Raw genomic sequence first — 12,534 nt, 5'->3', positions numbered from 1 at the left:
ACACTAACTCCGCATTCCTTCCTCCCGCCAGGCCCTGGTAACTTCCACTCCACCTTTTGTCTCTACAATTTTGCCTAGGTACCTCGTATAAGTGGAATCATACAAAATTTGTCCTTTTGCGTCTGGCTTACTTCACTTAACATAATGTATTCAAAGTTCATCCATGACGTAGCATGTGTCAGATTTCATTCCTGTTTAAGGTTAAATATCTTCCATTGTTTGTATAGACCATATTTCATTTACCCATTCAGTTGTTGATGGCCATTTGTGTTGTTTCCACCTTTTGGCTATTGTGAACATTGGTTTGCAAATCTTTGTTGAGTCATTGCTTTTACTTCCTTTGGGTATACATGCAGAAGGAGAATTGCTAAATTATAAGGTAATTCTATTTTTAACTTTTTGAGGAACCACGATATTGTGTACCATTTTACATTCCCACCAGCAAGGCACCAGGGTTCCAGTTTCTCCACATCCTCATCAACACGTATTAGTTTCCATTTTTAAAATAATAGCTAACCTCATGATGTGAAATAAAGTTATTTTTTTAAATGTGCATATCATCTTCCTTGATCCATTCAACACGTGACAAAGAGCTCCTCCAGTGCAGATGTCCTATCATCCATCCCTTGTCCCCATGTCTTACAAGTAGGAAATTCTCAATAAATGTTTATGGAATGGATGAATGGTAGATTTAAGGAACAGACACCAATTCTGTAAGCAGGAGCAGGCACTAATTGTTATTCTCATTTCACAGAACAGGAAATTGGGACTCAGAGCATTGAATGACTTGACTGAGGTCAAACTGCTGACTTGGTGCTGCCAGAAAGAGGTCAGGTCCAGGTCTTCGAAATCTAAAACTAGAGACAGGGGAACTGATGTGCCAAGGGTGAATGTCAGTCCACTGAAACAGTACCAATATTCTGACTCTGCAGCATGGCTCTGTAAGGGACAGGGCCTGCACAGTCAGGACACAGGGAAGCAGGTTGGAGAAAAAGGGGTGGCTCAGGCTATCATCCATTTATGCCTAGGATTCAAGGATCCTGGCTCAAACCTCAGAGCCACGGTGTATCCGCACATGTACAATCCAAACATAACAAAACTTCATGGGAGAGATTTCTGGTACCAAGTAGACTCCTGGAATACTGCTGATAGGAAAACCATTACTACCTCAATTCATGGGAAAGGGTAGTACTGGTACTAACTCCAACAGGAGTATCCAGTAACCTGATAATCCTCCCGTAAGGAAAAGAAATTGTGAAAGAGTTAATAAGCTTCTGCCTCATGCAAAGGGAAATCTATTGCAAAAAGGAAATTCCCAAAGATTAAAAAAAAAAGTGTATAAAATAGTCAAAGATCAAAAATTGCTGAAAAGACACACTGCTTTCTCTACCCTGTGTACCTTTTTGCAGACCTATTTGTATCTAGATCTACCAGCAGATATCCTATTATTCTATTAATTCCTTTCCTCCCAAGAGGGTTTGTTTGTTTGTTTATTATGCTAGAAACATATTTCTCAGAGATATTGCTCTTTCTAGGATTCCTTAGCCCTATATCTGCAGGATCAAATAGGTATTAATTAATATTGGGCTTTATGTCCTTAGACCATTAGACGAATCAAGACTGATTCATGAAATGTATATTTTTTCAGAGCACATGATTTATTAAGAACTTTAGAATTGGCTTTTGAAAAGTGCTGTTATAAGAAAAATCTCGCTGTAGCTATTTTTAATTCCTAACTAATGGTCCATATTTTAAATAATACTCAATATAGATCTCAGGCAGGACTATAACTGCCTTTTAGAATTAATTTGAGTAGGATTTGAAGCATGTATGCTCCATAAAGCAGGCAATGAGCGCTTAGTAATTATTAACTATTAAGAAAAGGGTAATAGAGAATTAGATTTTAGTTATCCCTTAAATATTAGCACAACCAAACTTAAGTGCAAAATTTCTAACTCAAATGATTGATCTGGGCCAGGCACGTAGCCCCCATGTCATAGTCAACAACTGTTTTCTGAACATTTCCATGTGCTGTAATTTTCTTTTTTTCCTCTGTACCACCCCTCACAGGATCCAAATAGTTTTTCTCAGTTTAGATGACTGTGGGCAGGCTGGTGCCAATTGTCTTTTAAAAGTTAAGTGTTAATCAGGTAGAATTCAAGATTGTCCCTACACAAGTATCACTCATTCACTCAATTTGGATATATGCTCCTAGCTTGGGGAGAAAAAGGTAGATTTAGAGGCAGCCCCTTGGAACCTGCACAGAATGTTGTATGGCCCTGGGAGTGTGAAAGTGGATATATGATCTGCAGGTGGAGAGGGGAGAAGAAATGCTGAGGGATCTAATGGCAGGGAGTTGGTACCAGGTCACTGTCACAGGGGCTGTTTGAACATTTGCAGCATGGAAAGGAAACCTGTGCCAGCCTCACTCCCACCCACCAATCTTCTTCCCCCACTCCCTCCCCCGAGTGAGGCCCACTCAATCCACAGTACAGCTCTACTGCACCAAGGAAGGTCCCAGCAAGCAGGGCCTGTCCCAGCAAGACTGTCCCTGTGGGACCCCTACTGAGGGTTATAGGGGCACATGAGAGATGCCCTTATGTATTGATGTGGAAGGAGATGATGAGTTGAGGAGGTACCTCCCCAATGCAGAAGTGAAGAGAAAGGAACAAAATGGGTTCTTAGAATGGCCTGTGGGTGAGTGCCTCTTTGTGCTGTCAGTTCCCTTCATCTTCCAGCTCTGGGTATACCTAGTATGGTTTCATCCAACTGCCAAGATCCTGGAATTGAGGGAGGCTGGTGAATGGTGCCAAACCACAGGAGCAGAAGCAAGAGCTGTAGGAAAGGGGCTAGTGTGCCTCCAATGTCAGCATTTGGGCCTTGTTGGCATCGAGGGAGAAGTACACTGGGGCCATTGTACTGTAGATGAGGCTTCTTGGACCGAAAGTTTGCACTTTTGATGAATGTGGGAAGCGTTCAGCAAAAATTCAATTCAACCAGCCATTAATACATATTCACTCCGTGCAAGGCATTGTGGGAGGTTTCTTCAAGGGAACTGGAGATGAGCAGGGTATGATCTCCATCCTCAAGAGGTCTGAGGACTCTCAAAAGAGTAGGGAAAACAGATCCATAGATATTTATACAGAGACAAAATGCCACTGACTGTTATTGACATGTAACAAACAGCCTGGGCTGGGTCCTCTGGCGAGAAGAAGGAGGATTCTGGCCCTTGGGGGTCATCCAACACCCATCCATTCACCATTTCACAAAAATGTATTTGAATATTCTATTTTAGACCTGCTAAGCTTAAGACTGATGTGACACTTAAGTGAAGACACTCAAGTTTGGAGCTCAGAATCTAGACTAGAAATATAAATCATGGATTAAAGGCAATGGATGAGATCACCAAGCAGCAAGTGTGGTGAGAAAAGAATACCCAGAAGGATATGTGTGGGGGTAGGAGGGGCTGGTGGGCAGTAAAGGAGGAGGAGGAGACAGCCAAGGAGTTGTTGCATTGTTTTAACTGCTGATGCTGTATTAACAGAAAATGTATCTCTAAAGATGTGAAACACAGCAGGTCCTTTTATAGCAATGATGATGATGGGATATAGCATGAAGACCAGCTCGCCAAGCGAGAGGAGCTTTCTGTAGCCCACAGTGGGCATGAGGATGACAGCTGTCCACCCAGTCTGTGAGGCGCCATGCTCAGCACTTCACACATGTTACTGCTCTGTAGTCAGCCCTCACTGCACCCTTCCAGTCAGGAATTACCATGGGGCACAGAGAAGTTGGGTCGCTTGCCCAGATCTTGTGGCCAGCAGGAACTAAGTCAGGATTCCACCCTACCTCTCTAGCAGCCCAGGCCTTGCATAGACGCTCACTGGTTTCAGAACACACAGCCTATGGTGTGTCTGAATTCATGGGACAGGTCCTGTACAGGGTCTGTGAGGAAACCTCCTACCTTCTACAGAAAGCACAACATAAGCTAACAAGTCAAGCATGGCACTATGTTGATATGCTTCCACTGTGTTAGGTATTAAGCAGCAGTTATCAAACCTGTTTCTCCTTTCATGACTCCACTAACACTTCTCTCTTTGGGTCTCTTTTGCTCCCACCATCTCCCAGGTTCTCTTGTACTCGTTTCAGTCTTCTTTTCCCCAAAACTAATAATACATGCTCTACTCCCTGGTCCTCTCTCCTATATCTGCTTCTCCCTCTGCTCTTTCTCTGCCTTATCTTCTCCCTTCTAAATCTAACATGCAAATTGCAATTCTTCTCATTTTTCAAGTTTACCATCTTGATGCTACAGGTTTCTTTTTCCACCACTTTCCTAAGTTCTCTAAGTGCTCTGTGAAGCAAAGTCCTGACGGTGAGATTGAAAGTCGTTTATAAATTTTGCAGTGGTCTCTGTTCACAAGCAGCTACTGTGGACACTGAGGGCAAGGCGACACTGTCTTCCTTCTTTGATGGTCAAATCAGCTTCACTACTATCAGTTAATTTGATCTCCAGCTAATTTCAAGCACTCCCTCCCAACAAAACAAACTGAGTACTTTGTTATATACTATCAAATCTAACATCCTCTTCCTCTCCTTCTGGGGTGGGATGGGAAGCCAGCCTGCTGTAGGAAATCATCCTCCCACATGGGCAAAGAGGCCGTCCCTGTGCATGTATGTTCATGTGTGGGCACCTGGGCAGGCATTCTGGACCACCCCCATCTCTCATCCACATCCTCTCCCCTCCTCCCACCAAAAGCCCCACATCCTCTCACCAATCTCCTGCTTACTTTCGAAGCATTTCTCTGTCTGGGTTGTCTATCTCCATACAGCCTGATGTGAATATGTGATTTTTATATGTATTTATCAATGTTTGGTTCAGTTTGTATTTTTTGTGGGTACAGTCCTATGTGTTCGAGCATGCGGAATACACACATGCTGACACCTGCACCTATGTGGGCTTAGTTCCAGATGAGCCGACAGGAATATAATGGCAATTGAACATTTGTACATAAATACAATATACACATATGATACCTGGGGGGGGGGAGGGAATGTCTGTGGGTTTACTTACCATCAGGGTTTTATTTTGCATAGGTAAAGGGAGGTGATTTGCACTGCACTAACAATAAATTAGCTTATTTATGGGTCACTGTCAGTGATTCCCTTACAAATTATATTACCTAAATATTTCTATCTGTGGTCTGACATGCCACGTGGTCTGAGTTGATAATAGCAGTACCGAGCCATGCTCTCTACAGGTAATATATGAAAGAAAATAACTGCATGGTTGAAAATATGCTAAGGAGCTTAAAGAAAGCAATTACAAAACCTCTTAAAAATCTAGTTAGAAATAACATGTACAATGTTGTATTTACAGTTTCAAACTGATTCAGTAATCTACTTTTAAGTCATTACCTGTCATTCCTTTTACAATAACAAATCCAAAGCTTTTATTTTACTGAAGTAATGGGTTAATCTTTTGTTTTCTGTCATGTTCTCAAATATATACAATTACAAAGTCGTTCAAAATATCACCTCTGGGTCACGGCATTCTTCATCAAGATACAGTAGAAATACGTCTACACGTGGAACTGCTCCCACAGAACACCCACGGAACGCTGGCAGAAAACGTCAGACCTCCCAAAAGCCGTGTGGATGAAAGGCTCTTGGAGCTCGAGCCAGGCATCAGGGCCGTGCCTCTGAGGTGGGAGAGCCAACTTCAGGACACTGGTCCACAAGAGACCTCCCAGCTCCACGTAATACCAAATGGCAAAAATCTCTCAGAGATCTCCATCTCAACATCAAGACCCAGCTTCACTCAACGACCAGCAAGCTACAGGGCTGGACACCCTATGCCAAACAACTAGCAAGACAGGAACACAGCCCCATCCATTAGCAGAGAGGCTGCCTAAAATCATAATAAGGCCACAGACACCCCAAAATACACCACCAGACGTGGACGTGCCCACCAGAAAGACAAGATCCAGCCTCATCCACCAGACCTCAGGCACTAGTTCCCTCCACTAGGAAGCCTACACAACCCACTGAATCAACCTTAGCCACTGGGGACAGATACCAAAAACAACAGGAACTACGAACCTGCAGCCTGTGAAAAGGAGACCCCAAACACAGTAAGATAAGCAAAATGAGAAGACAGAAAAACACACAGCAGATGAAGGAGCAGGGTCAAAACACACCAGACCTAACAAATGAAGAGGAAATAGGTAGTCTACCTGAAAAAGAATTCAGAATAATGATAGTAAGGATGATCCAAAATCTTGGAAATAGAATAGACAAAATGCAAGAAACATTTAACAAGGACGTAGAAGAACTAAAGAGGAACCAAGCAATGATGAAAAACACAATAAATGAAATTAAAAATACTATAGATGGGATCAGTAGCAGAATGACTGAGGCAGAAGAACGGATAAGTGACCTGGAAGATAAAATGGTGGAAATAACTACTGCAGAGCAGGATAAAGAAAAAAGAATGAAAAGAACTGAGGACAGTCTCAGAGACCTCTGGGACAACATTAAACGCACCAACATTCAAATTATAGGGGTCCCAGAAGAAGAAGAGAAAAAGAAAGGGACTGAGAAAATATTTGAAGAGATTATAGTTGAAAACTTCCCTAATATGGGAAAGGAAATAGTTAATCAAGTCCTGGAAGCACAGAGGGTCCCATACAGGATAAATCCAAGGAGAAACACGCCAAGACACATATTAATCAAACTGTCAAAAATTAAATATAGGGCTTCCCTGGTGGCGCAGTGGTTGAGAATCTGCCTGCCAATGCAGGGGACACGGGTTCGAGCCCTGGTCTGGGAAGATCCCACATGCCACGGAGCAACTGGGCCCGTGAGCCACAATTATTGAGCCTGCGCGTCTGGAGCCTGTGCTCCGCAACAAGAGAGGCTGCGATGGTGAGAGGCCCGCGCACCGCGATGAAGAGTGGTCCCCACTTGCCGCAACTAGAGAAAGCCCTCACACAGAAACGAAGACTCAACACAGACATAAATAAATAAATAAAAGAACGTGAATTTCTTTAAAAAAAAAAAAATTAAATATAAAGAAAACATATTAAAAGCAGCAAGGGAAAAACAACAAATAACACACAAGGGAATCCCCATAAGGTTAACATCTGATCTTTCAGCAGAAACTCTGCAAGCCAGAAGGGAGTGGCAGGATATACTTAAAGTGATGAAGGAGAAAAACCTACAACCAAGATTACTCTACCCAGCAAGGATCTCATTCAGATTTGATGGAGAAATTAAAACCTTTACAGACAAGCAAAAGCTGAGAGAGTTCAGCACCACCAAACCAGCTTTACAACAAATGCTAAAGGAACTTCTGTAGGCAAGAAGCACAAGAGAAGGAAAACACCTACAATAACAAACCCAAAACATTTAAGAAAATAGGAATAGGAACATACATATCGATAATTACCTTGAATGTAAATGGATTAAATGCTCCCACCAAAAGACACAGACTGCCTGAATGGATACAAAAACAAGACCCATATATATGCTGTCTACAAGAGACCCACTTCAGACCTAGAGACACATACAGACTGAAAGTGAGGGGATGGAAAAAGATATTCCATGCAAATGGAAATCAAAAGAAAGCTGGAGTAGCAATTCTCATATCAGACAAAATAGACTTTAAAATAAAGACTATTACAAGAGACAAAGAAGGACACTATATAATGATCAAGGGATCAATCCAAGAGGAAGGTATAACAATTGCAAATATTTATGCACCCAACACAGGAGCACCTCAATACATAAGGCAAATACTAACAGCCATAAAAGGGGAAATCGACAGCAACACAATCATAGTAGGGGACTTTAACACCCCACTTTCACCAATGGACAGATCATCCAAAATGAAAATAAATAAGGAAACACAAGCTTTAGATGATACATTAAACAAGATGGACTTAATTGATATCTATAGGACATTCCATCCAAAGACAACAGAATACACATTTTTCTCAAGTGCTCATGGAACATTCTCCAGGATAGATCATATCTTGGGTCACAAATCAAGCCTTGGTAAATTTAAGAAAATTGAAATCGTATCAAGTGTCTTTTCCGACCACAACGCTATGAGACTAGATATCAATTACAGGAAAAGATCTGTAAAAAATACAAACACATGGAGGCTACACAATACACTACGTAATAACTAAGTGATCACTGAAGAAATCAAAGGGGAAATCAAAAAATACCTAGAAACAAATGACAATGGAGACACGATGACCCAAAACCTGTGGGACGCAGCAAAAGCAGTGCTAAGAGGGAAGTTTATAGCAATAAAAGCCTACATCAAGAAACAGGAAACATCTCGAATAAACAACCTAACCTTGCACCTGAAGCAATTAGAGAAAGAAGAACAAAGAAACCCCAAAGCTAGCAGAAGGAAAGAAATCATAAAGATCAGGTCAGAAATAAATGAAAAAGAAATGAAGGAAACAATAGCAAAAATCAATGAAACTAAAAGCTGGTTCTTTGAGAAGATAAACAAAATTGATAAACCATTAGCCAGACTCATCAAGAGAAAAAGGGAGAAGACTCAAATCAATAGAATTAGAAATGAAAAAGGAGAAGTAACCACTGACACTGCAGAAATACAAAAGATCATGAGAGATTACTACAAGCAATTCTATGCCAATAAAATGGACAACCTGGAAGAAATGAACAAATTCTTAGAAAAGCACAACCTGCCGAGACTGAACCAGGAAGAAATAGAAAATAGGAACAGACCAATCACAAGCACTGAAATTGAAACTGTGATTAAAAACCTTCCAACAAACAAAAGCCCAGGACCAGATGGCTTCACAGGCGAATTCTATCAAACATTTAGAGAAGAGCTAACACCTATCCTTCTCAAACTCTTCCAAAATATTGCAGAGGGAGGAACACTCCCAAACTCATTCTACGAGGCCACCATCACCCTGATACCAAAACCAGACAAAGATGTCACAAAGAAAGAAAACTACAGGCCAATATCACTGATGAACATAGATGCAAAAATCTTCAACAAAATACTAGCAAACAGAATCCAACAGCACATCAAAAGGATCATACACCATGATCAAGTGGGGTTTACCCCAGGAATGCAAGGATTCTTCAATATACGCAAATCAATCAACGTGATACACCATATTAACAAATTGAAGGAGAAAAACCATATGATCATCTCAATAGATGCAGAGAAAGCTTTCGACAAAATTCAACACCCATTTATGATAAAAACCCTCCAGAAAGGAGGCATAGAGGGAACTTTCCTCAACATAATAAAGGCCATATATGACAAACCCACAGCCAACATCGTCCTCAATGGTGAAAAACTGAAACCATTTCCACTAAGATCAGGAACAAGACAAGGTTGCCCACTCTCACCACTGTTATTCAACATAGTTTTGGAAGTGTTAGCCACAGCAATCAGAGAAGACCAAGAAATAAAAGGAATCCAAATCGGAAAAGAAGAAGTAAAGCTGTCACTCTTTGCAGATGACATGATACTATACATAGAGAATCCTAAAGATGCTACCAGAAAACTGCTAGAGCTAATCAATGAATTTGGTAAAGTAGCAGGATACAAAATTAATGCACAGAAATCTCTTGCATTTCTATACACTAATGACGAAAAATCTGAAAGTGAAATTAAGAAAACACTCCCGTTTACCATTGCAACAAAAAGAATAAAATATCTAGGAATAAACTTACCTAAGGAGACAAAAGACCTGTATGCAGAAAATTATAAGACACTGATGAAAGAAATTAAAGATGATACAAATAGATGGAGAGATATACCATGTTCTTGGATTGGAAGAATCAACATTGTGAAAATGACTCTACTACCCAAAGCAATCTACAGATTCAATGCAATCCCTATCAAACTACCAATGGCATTTTTCACAGAACTAGAACAAAAAATTTCACAATTGGTATGGAAACACAAAAGACCCCGAATAGCCAAAGCAATCTTGAGAACGAAAAATGGAGCTGGGGGAATCAGGCTCCCTGACTTCAGACTATATTACAAAGCTACAGTAATCAAGACAGTTTGGTATTGGCACAAAAACAGAAATATAGGTCAATGGAACAGGATAGAAAGCCCAGAGATAAACCCATGCACATATGGTCACCTTATCTTTGATAAAGGAGGCAAGCATATACAGTGGAGAAAAGACAGCCTCTTCAATAAGTGGTGCAGGGAAAATTGGACAGATACATGTAAAAGTATGAAATTAGAACACTCCCTGACACCATGCACAAAAATAAACTCAAAATGGATTAAAGACCTAAGTGTAAAGCCAGACACTATCAAACTCTTAGAGGAAAACATAGGCAGAACACTCTATGACATACATCACAGCAAGATTCTTTTTGACCCAGCTCCTAGAGGAACGGAAATAAGAACACAAATAAACAAATGGGACCTAATGAAACTTAAAAGCTTTTGCACAGCAAAGGAAACCATAAACAAGACCAAAAGACAACCATCAGAATGGGAGAAAATATTTGCAAATGAAGCAACTGACAAAGGATTAATCTCCAAGATTTACAAGCAGCTCATGCAGCTCAATAACAAAAAAAGAACAACCCAATCCAAAAATGGGCAGAAGACCTAAATAGACATTTCTCCAAAGAAGATATACAGATTGCCAACAGACACCTCAAAGAATGCTCAACATCATTAATCATTAAAGAAATGCAAATCAAAACTACAATGAGATATCATCTCACACCGGTCAGAATGGCCATCATCAAAAAATCTAGAAACAATAAATGCTGGAGAGGGTGTGGAGAAAAGGGAACACTCTTGCACTGTTGGTGGGAATGTAAATTGATACAGCCACTATGGAGAACAGTACGGAGGTTCCTTAAAAAACTAAAAATAGAACTACCATACGACCCAGCAATCCCACTACTGGGCATATACCCTGAGAAAACCATAGTTCAAAAAGAATCATGTACCAAAATGTTCATTGCAGCTCTATTTACAATAGCCAGGACATGGAAGCAACCTAAGTGTCCATCATCGGATGAATGGATAAAGAAGATGTGGCACATATATACAATGGAATATTACTCAGCCATAAAAAGAAATGAAATGGAGGTATTTGTAATGAGGTGGATGGAGTTAGAGTCTGTCATACAGAGTGAAGTAAGTCAGAAAGAGAAAAACAAATACAATATGCTAACACATATATATGGAATCTAAGGAAAAAAAAAAAAAAAGACCATGAAGAACCTAGTGGCAAGACGGGAATAAAGACACAGACCTACTAGAGAATGGACTTGAGGATATGGGGAGGGGGAGGGGTGAGATGTGACAGGGTGAGAGAGTGTCATGGACATATATACACTACCAAATGTAAAATAGATAGCTAGTGGGAAGCAGCCACATAGCACAGGGAGATCAGCTCGGTGCTTTGTGACCACCTAGAGGGGTGGGATGGGGAGGGTGGGAGGGAGGGAGATGCAAGAGGGAAGAGATATGGGAACATATGTATATGTATAACTGATTCACTTTGTTATAAAGCAGAAACTAACACACCATTGTAAAGCAATTATACTTCAATAAAGATGTTTAAAAAAAAAAAAGACGGATAAAGCCAGTAAAGAGAATTTACATGAAAAAAAAATATCACCTCTGTTAAATGATAATATTTGTTCTATGAGGATGCTAGAACAATATTTGGAGAAAAACCAAACCCATGAAGGATTCATATCATATCATATCATCTTTTCCATTCAGTGGAAATTTATGTTCTCCTGATTTTGTCTGTTACATGTATAAAGTATTTTGAATGGGAAAAACACCTCAAAGAGGACATTCATGCGGATCCTGGCTCACAGTTGATGATCTGACTAAATGATCTCAATTAACTGAAGAGGTGTGGAGAAGCACTTCCTGGAGTTGCCATGCACCGACAGGAATAGACTCGGGCGGGACCCATCACCTTCCCCAACACGCAGGGGTGGCGTCGAAAGGTCAGGCCAGACTGGGCTTCGTCAGTGACGCCAAGAGGGGCAGGAAACGCGGCACGCTGGCCGCGCCCCCACCCTTCGCTGGGAGCCCCTGATTGGGTCCCCCGCAATCTGCCCTCTGCAGCCCGCTCCCCTCCGGGGAGGCGAGCCCAGCCGAGAGCCGGCTGCCCAGCCCCTGAGCAAGGTTTAAAACGGGCAAGTTTTGTTCCGGAGACCCACCCCCCCGCCCCCCATGACTTTAGCTTCGCTGCCGGGAGGAGAGCCGACCTGCGATTTGGGACTTTGAGGAGCTGGTCTTGAACTTGGTGAGTTTTGCTTTAAGCTCTCTTTGAAATTAATCTGGGCTTGAAAGTGGGGCGGGGTGAGTCTCTCCCCACCGTCCCACTGCATTCTTAAAACGAACCGCTGTCGCGAAGCTGTATGCTGCAGATTAGAGTTTCCTTCTTTTGTCACTGAGGCCCCCAGAAGCTCGAGGCGTAAGTGGTGTGACAAGAGATCTTTTAAAGTCTAGCCTGCCCTTAGACCTCTTGCTCT

At 41.4% G+C, this 12,534-nt stretch overlaps 2 protein-coding genes across 21 annotated transcripts in view; one reads left to right on the top strand and one right to left on the bottom strand.

The window, feature by feature from the left end:
- Nucleotides 1-12,534, bottom strand: part of MCF2L2 (MCF.2 cell line derived transforming sequence-like 2) — a 255,131-nt gene that overhangs the window by 66,720 nt on the left and 175,877 nt on the right.
- The window catches only part of B3GNT5 (UDP-GlcNAc:betaGal beta-1,3-N-acetylglucosaminyltransferase 5), a 66,934-nt gene continuing 63,530 nt past the window's right edge, over nt 9,131-12,534 (top strand). For 17 of the 20 annotated variants that reach the window (XR_014245179.1, XR_014245180.1, XR_014245181.1 and 14 more), the window contains exon 1: nt 9,131-12,305. The gene's annotated coding sequence lies outside the window, so the exon portion shown is untranslated. Of the gene's footprint in view, nt 12,306-12,329; nt 12,477-12,534 lie in introns of those variants that run through there. The other 3 variants (XM_082394126.1, XM_082394116.1, XM_082394120.1) reach the window with 3 other exon arrangements.

This window comes from Balaenoptera borealis (assembly GCF_965194805.1).
Source record: "Balaenoptera borealis genome assembly, chromosome: 5".
In the NCBI taxonomy this organism is placed as follows: domain Eukaryota; kingdom Metazoa; phylum Chordata; class Mammalia; order Artiodactyla; family Balaenopteridae; genus Balaenoptera; species Balaenoptera borealis.
The sequence above is the reverse complement of the archived record's forward strand: the minus strand, read 5'-3'. Positions and strand labels throughout refer to the sequence as shown.